General features: G+C 37.4%; 1 long non-coding RNA gene across 1 annotated transcript in view; it reads right to left on the minus strand.

Moving 5' to 3' along the window:
* The window catches only part of LOC117974896 (uncharacterized), a 177,253-nt gene extending 167,777 nt beyond the window's left edge, over positions 1-9,476 (minus strand). The window contains exon 1 of the long non-coding RNA XR_004665065.3: positions 9,338-9,476. This is a non-coding gene — a long non-coding RNA (uncharacterized LOC117974896). The remainder of the gene's footprint in view (positions 1-9,337) is intronic.
* Positions 9,477-13,676: the final 4,200 nt, after the last annotated feature.

Genomic DNA, 13,676 nt, shown 5'->3' on the forward strand with positions numbered 1-13,676 from the left:
CTTCCAAGTGTAAAACCACGTTTCTAAAATCTACAACAGTACAGGACAGAATGTTTTGTCTCTTATATGCTAAAGATAAAGATTGGAGCAAAAAATCAGCAAATCAATATGATTTCTTTGAATAGCATGCTTAAAATTATCCATGGCAGGAGTTAAAAAGTTTTGCAAAGTTTAAGTTGTGGCACTATACCTGTGACTGTTACAAGCCCATCACGTGAGTATTTCTACAAACCTCTGACAATAATAGGATGGGAAGCCTTCCTTGTGGCCTTAAAAAATATATTTGATCACAAGTAGAATCAATTTAGCAAATTAAAGGTGAGAAGGTACAACACACTTACTTTTATTAACCTTATTTGACTTAAGGAAGCCTTCACTATCCACATTACCAAAAACAGTGTTTTCTTTGCCATGTGTTGAAGCATAAAATTGGGATGCAAATCTCTTTGCTTTCACTTTTACATTTACTTTTCCTGCTGCCTAGTAATCAGATCCTTCCAAGGTGTATATTTGAAACCTATAGGCCAGCTGATGGAAACAAAAATAATTTCAAAAACTTGGTTCATGGATTTGCACTTTGCTATTAAATCTCTGACAGTTATCCTGGGCCCTTAGAATAATAACCAAAGGGAAAGAATTTTAAAAAGTCCTGGCTTTTTGTTTACTGTGAGAGGTTACTGAGGTGGAAAAAGCTATTAGGATCCAAACAGGGAGGTCTAATGACTCTTACTTATTCTATGAGGCCTTGATTAGATCTGATTCATATTCTAGTGGATTGGCCTTTTGTGGCCTGCTGAAAAGCCATGAAATCTCTGACAGCAAGAATCACTGCATCACAAATGAGCCTTTCTCTCATTTCCAACTCTGCTGTCCCCTGAGACTGACTTTATTATAAGAACATCAAATGAACTAGCTTCAGGTATTCAAGTCTTCTTGATTCCATGGTGCATGCCTTGACTACTACCTTCCTTCTACTTTGAGTTTCAAAGGGCATTATCTGAGTATCTGTCTTTGGTCATCACTCCTTATTCTTTTTCTCACACTTATAGGCATGAGAAATAAAACAAGCTTTATTCAGTGTTTGGGAAGGAAACCTTGATACTGATGTAGTTTGTTCATCAGAATCCTAAACAATTTTCTGAAACACACACACACACACACAGACACACACACATATACACACACGATGAGGGTACCCTGAAGAGCTGAGTTTAATTTACAGTTACAAATTAAATTAAGCTTAGGCTCTTCTACCTAGCTGTCTCTTCTTTTTTGAGATAGCATTCTTTAAATCAGTTTGGTTTGAGTTAAATATTTTTCTTATTATAATTTTCAGGAAGTGATCAATTTTGTTATTAGTTAGAAATGATATTTATAGATATCTATTTTAATTAGTTTATGTATACAAACACACAAAAAAGAAAATGTATAAAATCCCACCTATAATAACTGACATTTGGTGAACAATATCCTAGCCACTTCTGCATGCCTATATACACATATACAGAAAAGGTAGCAGGAGATATATATATATTTTTTTTAAATAACACTTTGGTTTTAGTTTTACCTAAATTTTACCAAACAAGAAGGAACCAAAGTGGAACAGAAGGTACAGGCATTACTGAACTCCAGAAAAGTCATTCTTCACAAGAAGGCACGTTATTTTTTAGGAAACTCCTCCAAAGATAAGAAAAACTATATTGAATTATTTGAGAGATTAGATGATACCTATATTTTCCCACTCATCTATCTTTGTATTCTATTATTTTTGCATCCACTATATAATTTTTACATTTTTTATGCAAACATTGTTTGGAAATTTGTTTAATTTTGAATTTAAATTACTGCAGTGTTTTTCTCTAGCTCTTCACCAGTTTCCCCTTTATAATCTCTTTAGTTTGAATGCATTTTCCTCATCATTGGCTACATTTTCTTATCAAGTAGTTTTCTGAAGATGAACACATGGATGCTATAATCCCCGAGGCTTGACACACTTGACAATATTTTTTTCTATTTGATAGTGGCAGGAGGCAGGCATATCCTAAACAGACAGGGGCAGGTCCCTGGTGAAACCCGACCTTCAAACCAAAGATAGTTTAAAGCCTGAAAACCAGGCTATGAGTCTCAGATAAAACCATAAACTGGATCAAGAGCCACTCTTCCAGTTTGGCACACTTTTCTCTGATCAATCCCCACCCTTCACCTGTTTTACATATACATACCCTTCCCTAATTGTTTCTTTGGAATATTGTGCCCATCTTTGAGCAGACCCTTTTTTTTAGCCTTTTGTGAATATTCACAGACCACTCAGCATGCACTCCCCCATTCTGAGCCCATAAAAGCCGCAGAATCAGCCACACTTGAGAGAGACTGCCCGCCTTTGGGCTGGGAGGAAGACTACCTGACTTCAGGTAAGGGGGCTGCCCAACTCGGGTCCCTCTCTCCACTGAGAGCTGTTTTGTCACTCAATAAAACTCTGTGCTTTGCTTAACCACCGGCTGTCAGCCTAGCCTCATTCTTCTTGGATGTGGAACAAGAACTTGGGACCCACTGAATGGCAAATGCAAACAGAGCTGTAACTCTGTAGCACTCCCCTCCCACTCGCCAAGCAACGGGAGAGGGAGCTGCCGGGCGCCACATGCCCCTGTTTGTCTGGCTGTGGACAGCAGGACTAAAGGAGCTGTGAACATATTCCAGTTCACTTGGTGTCTCTGAGTTTTCAGGAAGCACCACATCCCTCACATCTGGACACTGGAGTCCAGCACAGGAGGCACTTGCAACACATCTGGCCCAGCCACTAGCCCTGCATGGAGCCAGTGCCTGCACTAGCACTTGGAGCAGCCAGCTAGACCCCGTGCTTGATCACTCACACACCCCCTCCCGCTGCAGGCTGGTCATAGGATCCAGGTCGGAGGGCAAGCCAAATGCAGCTTGCAGGGCTGAGTGGGTGGGCTACCTCCTGCAGCAAGCCTGGGTCCGAGCAAGACTTGGGCAGTGCATCACTGGCTACCGAGGACTCTGGCTGGTGAAGTGACACCAAAATAAATCCTGTGTCATATTGCCCTCAGAGAGTAGAGCCAGTTTGGTTGTCCATAAAATTATTTGTGTGATGGATAATATTATGTGCTAACTTCAGTGAGCTAATTGATGCCCAGAGAGCTGGTAAAACATTGTGTCTGGGTGTGTCTGTGGAGGTGTTTCTGGAAGAGATTAGCATTTGATCGGTCAACTGAGTAAAGAAGATTATCGTTAGCAATGGGGGTGGACATTATCCAATCTATTCAGGGGCTGAATAAACAAAAAGGTGAAAGAAGAATAAATTTGGTCTTTGCTTGAGGTGGGACATCCATCTTCTCTGGCCATTTAACATTGGTGCTCCTGGTTCTCAAGCCTTTGGACTTGGACTCAGTCTTACACCATTGCTTCTCTTCTGTCTCAGGCTTTCAGGTTTGAACTAAAACTATACCACTGACTTCCTTAGGCCTCAAGCTTATAGATGGCAGATCATAGGACTTCTCAGCCTTCTTAATTACATTAGCCAATTTCTAAAAATAAATGTCTTCCTATATACATCCTATTGGTTCTGTTTCTCTGGAGGACCCTGATTCACACACTTGGATTACACTCTCTTTCTCTTGGAATTGTATCTATTCTTTTATCTTCTGCACTCCAGAGAAGAAGAACAACCACCTGCATCTATGCTGTTCAAAAAAATTCATAAATTTTTTTCTTGGATATTCTTATGTTATTTTTTCTTCAGTTTTATTAATTTAACTGAGATACATCTTTTTTTTTTTTTTTTTTTTTTTTTTTTTCCGAGATGGAGTCTTACTCTGTTACCCAGGCTGGAGTACAATGACACAATCTTGGCTCACTGCAACTTCTGCCTCCCGAGTTCTAGTGATTCTCCTGCTTCAGCCTCCTGAGTAGCTGGGATTACAGGCTCCCGCCACCACGCCCAGCTAATTTTTGTACTTTTAGTAGAGACGGGGTTTCACCATGTTGGCCAGGCTGGTGTGGAACTCCTGACCTCAGGTCATCCGCCCACCTCAGCCTCCCAAAGTACTGGGATTACAGGCATGAGCAACCGTGCCCGGTCTTACTGAGATACATCTTTTTTTTTTTTTTTTTTGAAATGGAGTCTCGCTCTGTCGCCCAGGCTGGAGTGCAGTGGTGTGATCCTGGCTCACTGCAACCTCCATCTCCCAGGTTCAAGAGATTCTCCTGTGCCAGCCTTCGGAGTAGCTGGGACTACAGGCATGTGCCACCACGCCTGGCTATTTTTTTTGTATTTTTAGTAGAGATGGGGTTTCACCATGTTAGCCAGGATGTTCTCGATCTCCTGACCTCATGATCCGCCCCCCCTTGGCCTCCCAGAGTGCTGGGATTACAGGCGTGAGCCACCGCACCCGGCCCGAGATATATCTCATGAGGTTGTTTCTACCAATTTCTCCCAGGACACAATGATTATTTTCAGCTTAAGATGTAGGTCTTTGTGTTAGAAAAGCTTTATTTTATACTAGTTTTTTTTTCTCTTCTATTTATTTTTTCCATCTTTGTCGGGAACAATATTTAAATTGATGAATAGTCTCTTGTAATGATCAGGTAGCACCCTTATCTAGCATATATCTGTGTTCCTTTCAATTTCATGTATATGTTGCTACATATCTATATATACACACACATTTATAAAAGAAACATAACTTTGTTATTTCTTTTTATTTTTCTTACTTTTACTATGGCTTTCATTCTTATAGCAGTTTTGTGTATCATTCTATTGTTCTCTGAGTTTTGATACCACACTTTTCATCTTCTTTTCTTTCATTCTTTTCTTGAATGTTGATAATGTTTTAGCTCTTTTTAAAGATAGCTCATGTTGTCTGCAATTTTTGAGACTATGGATAATATTGTGATTGTGCCTTTCACTTGTCTTTTTCTTATGCTCATTTTCTCATTGAAAAATGTTTACGTTTTTGCAGATTTTATTCATGGGACTCATGAGTTCCTTAATATTTGTTAATATTCATAAAAGGGAGCAGCTGCTTGCTGAGGAATAATACAGGGAGTAAAGATACTATGTCAGAAACCTTTACTTGGATTTGTTGTCTCAAACACCCTCTCACACAATATGTTATTTTCTTCACGCCACAGAAAAGAGCATATTCCTCTTTAGTGTTTCCTTTTAAGAGGTCAGTGTCATGGCAAAGCCCTCCATGTTTCAGAAGCTATAGATTTCAATGTGGTTCTCACGGACTCTTCTTTTTTTTCCACTCTAACTCCTATAGTAATCTTCGGCTAGGACATTCAGTTATATAGACAATAGAATTGTCTTGTTGGAACATTTTCACTGTCATCTCACCTCTCACCTGACATTCTGTGGTACTTAACTTTGTCTCTACGGGGACATTTCCCACCTTCCTAGTGGCTTCTTCACAGCCTTAGATTGCCTGCTTTAAATCAAAGCATCATTGAATATGCCTTTCAGGACAGTGACACTTACTTTGCAGGAAATCTGTATGCTGCCGGCCATGCAAGACACCATGTGTAAGCTCTCAGCATGCTCCCCTGTCACAGACATTACAGTATTTGGCAGAGGTATGTCAAGGTTACTGGCTTAGAGCTATGGGAGTTCCGTTGCTTTGTAAAGTCCTGTGTATCTCTCAAAGTTTTGCTTACTTACTTTTTATTGTGGCGTTCAAAAGAAACACTGGAGTAAAAAAGACCTCACTTGATGATTATTAATGAGAAATTATTCTAAATATTTTCAAACAATAATATAACTCAAATATATATAAAACTGTGAAAGAAAGACCTCTCATTTGTAAATTAAAAATAAAATTTTAAGTCCCTCAAATGACTGATGGACCCCCACCCCAGCCAAGAGCATTCCAAAGTAAACCTGAAATGCTAGTTCAGGCCATGATGGGAAGCAGGGATTAGATATGCCTCATTATACCCTCCTCTCTTTAGAATTCAGGCATAACATTCCAGCGTCAACATTAAAACAGATCTTAAGGCTGACAAAACAGAGTTTTTGTAGTAGTAAGACACCAAATTCCAACCTGACTTTAGTATAGCATCACATGACAGATAGCAGGGCCTGAGAGAAATTGAAGTATCTTACCCTCAAATATATTTATTTGACATATTTGAAATGACCCTGCAAAGCTGTCTCTTCCTGAGAAAATCCACATTATGTAGAGAATCCCCTTCCCTTTTCAGGTCTTTTCCCTGATCCAGGAGAGAATTAACTAAAAGCCTGGCACTTTTTTAAGTTCAACAGGAAACATTTATAATCTATTCTCTCTGAAGCCTGCTACTTGGAGGCTTCATGTCCATAATAAGAACCTTGTTCTCCAAATCCCTTATCTTAACCCAGACATTCCCTTCTATTGATTCCAGGTCTTTATATAATAAGTCTTTCAACCAATTGCCAATCAGAAAATCTTTGAATCCACCTATGACCTCGAAGCCCCCTGCCCCACCATAGCCTTGCTTCAAGTTGTCCCACCTTTCTGGACCAAACCAATGTACATTTTACAAGTATTGATCAATGTCTTATGTCTCCCTAAAATGTATAAAACCAAGCTGTAGCCTGACCACCTGGGGCACACGTTCTCAGGACCCCTGCTGGTGTGGCACAGGTCATTTTTCCTCATGTTTGACTCTAAATAAATCTCTTCAAATATTTTACAGAGTTTCACTCTTTTGTTGACAAATTCAATACGCATTTACTGGAGACCTACTGTGTTTTAGCCACTGGAGAGACAAAAATATATTAAGAAATGAAATAAAAGGAGAGGCAGAGTTTGCAAAAGGCCAAGAAGGTCAGTTGATAGGGACAGTTGCTCTGGAAAAGGCAGACAAGTTGTAGAAAAGAGAAGAATACAATGGTACCTACTGATAAACATAGTAATGTCTCTATTTCTTTCTATATTAAAGCCTATATTACCATATATGTCTCCAGTGGACGTTTTGCTTGATAGGGCCCACCTAACATGATGGTTTAAAGCTCCTGAAGTCAGGAGACAACAGCCTGGACAATATGAGAAGAAGAGATAATGACCTTTCATCTGAGGCTGTTCTGAAGAAAAATTATTAGCCTTTTCCAAACTTTAGCACAAAGAGGAGTCCAGGGTAAACGTGGAGGCCAATTATGAGCAATTACTGCTTTGAGTTGTATATGCCATAAGAGAATACAGAGTAACTGCAAAAAATAATTTAAAAAAATTAACACTTATCAAGTACTTCTACTATGTATAGCCTTGTCCTAAGCACCTTACTCATGTAATATTCACATCAGTCTTGTGGGCTCAACACACTATGGCCATTGTTTTACAAATGAGGAAACTGAGACACGAGAGCTTAATTAACTGTACTAATGGTACAGAATGAAAAACTGACAGTTGAGATTTAATCTCCATTCTGAATAATTCCACAGCCTTTCCATTTTAGTCACCATGCTCAGCAATGTCATGAAAGTTTTTCATGGTTTAGAGCAATCATTGTTTAAGCCCATCCAGTTCCCTGTGTTGTGGGTACACGCATCTCGGAGGAATTGTAAACTGCCATGTAAGTGACTCATTCTCAACCCTGCCCAAAAAATAGCCGAAAGGAAACAGTTGCAGTATTTATATTGGGTAGAGTTTGTGGTTTGTTGATTGCTCCCATGCTCTGTTCTCATTTCTGTGCTTTAGACTGTGTCATACACTACCTGTGCAGGTAGTTGTATGACAATGTACCTTGTGTCAACATTAATATTTTTACACTATTTTCCCTGGAATTGTATCATAAGCCATACTCTTCTCAGGTAGAAAAAGTGATAATTTCAGTTACCTAATCTTTTACTCAAAACTAATCACATACAGTCAAAATGATTTGCTTTTTCGAATATTGGGGTTTGGGGGGATGAAAGGAAATATTGGTAGGCTACAAATATAGGAAAATATAATTATAGCAGTGTGCAAAAGGCAGGAGTTAGTTATTTATGAGAGGGAGGGAAAACAAACCCAAAATTATTTTGTTTGGAAGAAAAATATTTTGACAGAACAGATTAGGAGGTAGAACTTTGTCTTTCACTGTATAGGGAAAACCTCATCTTTTGGGTAATGAAAGAATACTTGTTAAAGAGTTAGTGGATAGATTATTGCTATTAATAATAACAGTCAATCCCGAAAGAGGAGAGTGCAGGTTGCATATAAGATATATAAACACACATACAGGCACACACAAGTTCATTATTCCCTACAACAATTCATGATAGAGAGTGCTTCTTTCTTCATTTATAAATTTCTCACTGTTTTTATGACCACTAATATAAAATCAGGAAATAAAAGTGTAAAAATTTTATGTAATTTGCTGAAGATCTTATACCTATCTGTAGCGCAAGAAATCAAACCCAAGCAGCATCAGCATAATTTCAGAATCCAGGTATTGAAATATGATATTATGTAACTTCTTTTTTCTTTTTCCAGAGAAGGGTCTCATTCTATCACTAGAACGGTGCAGTTGTGTAATCATAGCTCACTGCAGCCTTGAACTCCTGGCTGCAAGCAGTCCTTGTGCCTCAGCTTCCCAAGTAGCTGGGACTACAGCCACCCTGCCCAATTAATTTTTGTTTTAAGTGCTTTGTAGAGTTGGGGGTCTCACTATGTTGCCAAGGCTGCTCTTAAACTCCTGGCTCAAGTAATCCTCTTGCCTTAACTTCCTAAAATACTGTGATTACAGGAATGAGCCACTGCACCCAGCCAGTGACTTATAATATTTCAATATATACAGGTCAATCATTGTAGTAGCCACTCTCCAAAATGGCTTTCAACCCCAGCTCCTCTCCAGGCTCTCAGGCCTTCATCTACTGACTGAGAGTAATACCACTGGCTTCCTAAAATCTTCTTGATTGAACTGAGTCATGCTATCAGCTTCCCTAGTTCTCCAGCTTGCAGGTAGCCCATTATGGGATGTTTCAGCCTCCATAATTGCATAAGCCAATTCCCCCAGTGAATTCCCTTTCATCCATCCATCCATCTATCTGTCTATTTACTTATCTATCTTCATCATCATCATCATGATCTATCTATCTTTATTTCTATCTATCCATCTATCATCTATCTTCTATTGGTTTTGTCTTCCTGGAGAACCCTGACTAATATAACGATAGATTATGATAGCACTGAGGGTATGTTACTTCCCAGGTCGACAAAATCACAGAAATATTTCAGTTTCTGCCTTGGTATCTTGGATTAATTGCTATGAGAGAGGCCAGTTGACATGTTGTGAAGATACTCAATTAAGCCTGAGAGGGGTGCCACATGAAGAGGAAACAACTTGTAATACTAACTTGACAATCTTTTGATGAGGTACCTTGGGGATGGATCCTCCAACTTCAAACCATCAGATGCCTGCAGCTCCAGCTGAGATCTGATGCCAACCTCATGAAAATCCTAGAATCAGAACTGTCAAACCAAACTGCTCCTGAATTCCTGAAATGGTAAAAGATAATAAGAGCAACTGTGATTATTATTTTAAGCCACACATTTTGAAATAATATGTTAACTAGAAGTAGATAATTAACACAATCATAAATTTATTATGTATTCATTAAAAATGATTTTGTTGACAATAAATGTATATTAAAATTTCCTTCAATTATTTTACATTTTCCCCACTGCCTATGATTTCAGACTTTGAAACAATTAGAACATGCTTATAAAAGAAAATAAACTAGAATAAAGTTTCCATCATCAAGAGTATAATTGAATTTTTTTGGAATCTCAAGATTACTAAAATTTTAATGTCAAGAGTTTGTTTGTTTGTTTAAGCTCACTTTATGAAGAGCAAATGAGCAGTCAGTCAACATTACTATGTGTTGACCAAACCGGTGGGAATGGTACTGTTTGATTTTTTTGTGTTACAGAAACACAAAATAAAAATAACAGCAGGAGTGACCTCTGCACCCTAAATTGAAGAAGTTCACGTTTCCATCCCCTGATGTGTTTCCTTTGCGTGTCACCCTTGCCCCTCCAATAGGACTTTGAACACACTATTGCTAGTATTTTCTTATATCAGCTCCTAAGTTTGGTGACTGTATTATTTTCTTCTAGAAACATAGTAGAAACTTACCTGAAATACAGTAGAAAATCAATAAATTTTATTGAAACAATGAGTAAATAAATGAATAAACAAAGGAAATGCTTCTTCATAAAAATATTAAAAATAAAATTAAGCCTCTATGGCAGATTGCATTTTCCTATAAAATAGCTTCAGTGATATTACATATCTCATTTGCTCTTCTATCGTTGTGCCCTGCCCCTCACAAGAGGCAGAGTCTCTTCCCCTTAGACCAGGACAGATCTTTGTGATTGCCTTGTCTAACAGATTATGGTGAATGTTATGTGAGTTCTGAAGTTGTGTCATAAAAAGAATTTATGGCATTTTTCCTTTTTTTTGGAAAATTCATCCTTGGTATCCAGCCACCATACTGTGAGAAAGCTAAGGCCACGTAGAAAGATCATATATAAATGTTCTGGCCAATAGCCCCACTAAGATTTCAGAGAACAACCAGCATTAACTGCCAGATATTGGAATGAGAAAGCTTTGAAATGACACCAATCCCAGCTGTTTTATGACTGCAACTGCATGAGAAATCCTGAGAAGAAACCACTTAGTTGAGCCCAGTTAACCTCCCAAAATTACAATAATATGAGACAGGCTAAAATGATCTCATTCTCTGATATGTTTTTTGCAGATAACACTTTCCTTTCCAATAAGACTTTGAATAATTATTGCTATTATTTTGTTACATAAGCAGCTAAAGTCTGTCTTATTCTTCTATGGGGCTAACATGGCAACTGGATTATAATAAAAATTTAATAACTAATTGATGACTAAATAAGAAATGACTATATGAATAATAAAAATGAATGTTTCTTTGTATAAATACTAACAAAAAAGGTTTTTGGTAGGTTATATTTTCCAAAATATGGTTATAAGTTTGGGATAATTTGTTATGCAGAAATAAATAACTGGAATATCCTTCTTTTAGTCCCAATGTACAGCCTCTCTTGAATCTCTTTTTAACATTTGTATTGTTATTACTATGAGATCATTGAAGAAAAAGACAGCAAAAATCAATCCCAGAATATTGCAGTTTACTTCCTGACATTGCCACTTTTTAGTTATGGAAATTTGGACTTTATTTAACCTCTGAAAGTCATTATGTCATGATTTGAAAAACTTAAAAATATATATTAATTGAACTACTCTTTACTCCAGAATATTCTGTGTACTTCAAGACAAGGTTTATTTGACAGATAGATAGATAGATAGATGATAGATAGATAGATATAGAATTATTTGCCCACATTTAAACTCAAGCTATTTGAGGAAAATATCTAGGTTTCTGGCTTCTTTTAGATGAAAATGAGTAGAATGTTGTCTTCAGTTTGGTACAGGCTTGCTACTTATGGTCTCAAAATTCATGGCATACTTTCCTATGTAGGTGACTGAGTTTATAGCCACTATTTCAAATTGTTAAAGCCGTAATAGGCATTATTTTTATTCCAATGGGTATGTTCTTTTAACAGTTGTTACAAAAAGAGTTATTTAATTATTTTTATTTTAGTTGGTTTTTCCAGATTTGGTATAAATGATCCTATTTAGCTTTGAATTAATTAATTCATTCATTTAGTCATTCATTCAGGAAATATTTTTAGAGATTTTTGTATGTATTAGACATTTGCTATGTAGTTTTCTGAGTGTTACAACATCACTTTGTAAATATTAGTTTGCTCCCCAAACACAAAGCCATATAGTTAGGAGTTCATAGATAGGACAGAATCCTCAGGCACAAGACTGGTGTTCCTCCTAGCTTAAGACTTAGAAAGGACATTCCTGTGGTAGAAATCAGAATCAATTTAGGTCACTGCTGTCTAATAGAATATTCTGCAATGATAAAAGTATTTCAAATCTTTGTTGTTCAGTATCGTAGCTATTAGTCCCATGTGACTAGTGAAATTGAGGACATAAATATTTAATTTACTTTCAATAAACTTCAACTTAAATGTAAACAGTCACAAGCAGCCAGTGGCTACAGAATCGTACAGCACAAATCCAAGCTGTATTGACTTCTTAATGAACTAACATGGAAGCAAATCGACAATGACGTTATTGTCAATGTCAGTGTTCTTTTGGGACCTGGATAGAATGTTAGAGAGAGAACGTTGATTAAAACAGTGAATAGCATCATAGATAAAATATTAGGCATTGAGAAATTATCAGTGAAAAATGAGACAACAAAATCAACCATTCATTCATTAAAACGAGTTCTAGCCTACAGAGAGAAGAAGGGAACATTAGAGTTAAAGGGAGGCTTTAGGCATCATCTTGTTTAGCCTCACTTTCTAGGAGACAAAGTCCCAGCAAAGGCATCTTGACCAAGATCACAACTACTCAGCAGCAAAACCTGATCAGAAACACACACCTCCTGGTTCCTTACCCAGGGTTGTCACTATGAATGTTTTCTGCAGTTTGCAAGCATAATCCAGATGCCTTGACCCAACTACAATTTGCCTATTTATTCATTCATTAAAACTGTGCCCCTAACACTTTTGAATAATGTGATGCACTTTGGGCATCATATTTATTTGGAATATTTCACAAACTTCTGAAAAAGAAGAAGAAGAAGAAATAGTATAGGGTTCTGTATACATATAGGCCAATTTTTTCATTAGAAAAATATTCTGAGCAAACTGGAGAGATGGACAGTTCTGTCATATGATAACTTCTCAGGTAAAGGCAGCTTTCAAAACACACTTCAACAGAATCCCGGTGATACTGTTACCGTGGAGACAGAAGCATCGGGAGGTTTTAAAAGCAGGGTGCAGGAAGAGACACTCAGAGCCCTCTTTTACATGCAGAGCCATCATTTGACTCTATTTTATGCAGCACTGCTGCAATTTTTGATCAAACAAGTGCAAAATGGTAACAGTCTTGACAACAGCTCTGTACAAAAGGTCAGGCAGCTTTTGACTGTGTTTCTTGTCTTTTCCCTTTTCTTAATCAGAGGCTGTGAAAGAGCTGGAGTGGTTTCCCTTTGCATAGCTACAGAAAATACTTTAGGCATTAAGTGTGTGTTGATTTTAATCAAATACGATATTGATATCTTCCAGCTTTAACCCGTTAACCCTATTACAGCAGTGAATAGCATAATATTACGGACCTCCTTTTATGTTTGTCAGCATACATCAAAGATCTTGGGAAAGAGGGATGTTAGATAATGAATGCTTTTGTGTTATTAATGAACTTTATATGTAAACACTAATTCATTCAAGAATTTTTTTAATCCAGAGAGAGCTCCATGAGAGAAATTATGAAGAACACATAAAAGTATTCTACATTGTTCTGAATTTTTTTAAGTATCAATTTGTAATTTTGACTACTCCAGATTAGAAGTCTTCATCAAAAGAAATGACACTGACATACTCATCTTTGTATACCCTGGGCCTGGCACAACGTCTGGCACAGAGAAGTCACCTCATGAATGTTTCTCAAATGACAGATTACTTAGATACAGATGCACTTCCTATTTTCAGGGCATTTACTTTCTTGGCAAGGAATATCTAAATCTGATTGTATCCTGCTTGATGATTTGTAAAAGCACTGCCTCTGAATGATTTATG

The sequence above is a fragment of the Pan paniscus genome, chromosome 9 (genome assembly GCF_029289425.2).
Source record: "Pan paniscus chromosome 9, NHGRI_mPanPan1-v2.0_pri, whole genome shotgun sequence".
In the NCBI taxonomy this organism is placed as follows: Eukaryota; Metazoa; Chordata; class Mammalia; order Primates; family Hominidae; genus Pan; species Pan paniscus.